The following is a 2,192-nucleotide window of genomic DNA, read 5'->3' on the forward strand; positions in this document are numbered from 1 at the left end:
CTGCTTTACCTCAATGGCAACTTTCTCACGCGGTTTCACGCTCACCCAGCTAACCGAAACTATAGGCCAGCCCACAAAACGCCTCCGAACCAATCAAAGTCTTCGCTCCACGTGGGGATAATGATGTAGGTTATGAAACTGGCCAATGGTCTCTCTGCAAAGTTCCTCGATTCTGTTGACCTCGTTGAGCTACGCAGATTATAACCAATCAGCGCGTCGCAAGGAGCTGCCACTTCGGAAGCGCGCAGGGCGGGCAGTGCGGTGGGGAAAAAGGCAAGTCTCAGCTGTCAATCAAAGTAACGTGGGTTCACCAGGAGCAGAGCTGTAAATGTGCGCGTCCACACATACACACACACGCACACATTAACATGCACACGCAGGCACACACACAAACAGAAAAACACAAATATTGTTTTTCTTAGCTGCCGTGAACCTTCCCAGCAAGTGTCATGACAAATAACCCCAAACCTCTCTCTTCCTCTGCTTTCTCTCCCCCTCTATGTAATAATTTTCAGCGTGGGAATTGATTTAGTAGGACTTGAACGCGCTTTATGTTCTGCTTCTCCTAAAAAAAATCTAATTATGCTGCTCATCTGTTGCAGTTTATTGCTATTTTCATACAATCAGTCTACAGAGATAGCTCAGTTTGCCTCATCACGTTTCCTTCGCTGGCCAAGAACAAATCCAAAACTCCTTACTTGTACTGTGATGTCTTTATATCTCTTCAAAAACGTAGCTCGGCATTGTGCAAATGCGATTTTGACCCAAAGAAAGCAGAAAAATGCCAGGGGGATTCCTGATTCGTTGTAATAAAGCTCACAGAATGGTATTTTATTATACCAGCAGTCAAAGCCAGACTGAAGCAGCTGTAAATAAAGACACACTAACAAGTGAGCAGCACACACAAAGAAAAAAAGCAGATAACAAGTCAGAGTAGCTGCTAAAATCATGAATACAAAACTATAAATGATAAAGAGGCTTTTATTGAAAATGTGTGAAGAGATATGACTTGCCACCTTCATCAAAAACAAAGACCATATCTCTTGCATATAAAAGTTTCAGCAATGTTTTTAAAATAAAGATGTCACCATTTATTGCTCTCCTAACCAACAAGCACAAGTTTTAGCTCCATTCCCAATAAAGGCTATTGCTTAAGTTACACTCATTTTTGAGTGTTTTTGTGCCAGCTACCTGATGAAATACTGCATGGCTGAAGTCACCACGTTGTGACTGGCAAGGTGTGTTTGAAGCTGAGTCATAAAGGAGGCTCGCGGGATCTTCTCTACTCCTCTTATCCCATTTACGCACTGCTCACTTCACATTGGATGGCCCCTCAGAGACACACTGGCCCGTGATTGGCTTGGAGACCTCAACCCCCTGACCCACGTGACCTCTGACCTCTATGGCAGCTGATCCAGTCCATATGAGAGACTCCTGACTGTGACCAACAGTGACCTTTTTTTGCAGGTCTCACACATGCACAGACACGCAGGTGCTGTGGAGTGGGTGGTACGGTTACAAAGGCTTGCATGGCAGCTACACATTTGTGTGGGTGCTTAAACGCATTTTGTGTTTTATAAGTGTTGGTTCACATTCGTGTTAACCTTTGCTGCCTGTGACCCACACCCTCACCCCACCCCTGGCCCCTCTAAAATGAACAACCAGGATTTCCTTGAAGTGCAACTCAGCCACACTGTTTGGAATTCACAGGCAAATTTTGTGCTGCATCAACCTAATGGTTGGACCTTTTCATTTAGGCTGTTTATATTAATTTATTCATTTTGGCTGTATGCGACTGGCTTCTGGAGCTACAGTTAATCACAGTTACTGCCTATGAATATATGGTAAATTTCCACTAAAGAAAATTATCCTGAGTGTGTGTAATTTCTGAAATTTACAGCATGTTTTTAGAATCTTGGCTACTTATCTGTTTGCTGCATAATGTTTTGTTTTTTATTGTTTTCCCTTCTTAAACCTCTCTACGGTGCACTGAATTATGCACATTGCTACACTTTTATGGCCCCAGTTCCCCCATCTTCTCTTCTGTTCTTCTCAAATGCTTCAAGGCTTAATGTCATCATTTTTTTTGCCATTAGTGCAGATTCAGTTGTTCAGAATCAAGTGCAGTGTTGGCCTTATTGAGTATACCTGAAACATAATCTAAAATTTAGATCAATAACTTGTCCATACTG

Source organism: Pelmatolapia mariae, linkage group LG12, assembly GCF_036321145.2.
Source record: "Pelmatolapia mariae isolate MD_Pm_ZW linkage group LG12, Pm_UMD_F_2, whole genome shotgun sequence".
Taxonomy (NCBI): Eukaryota; Metazoa; Chordata; class Actinopteri; order Cichliformes; family Cichlidae; genus Pelmatolapia; species Pelmatolapia mariae.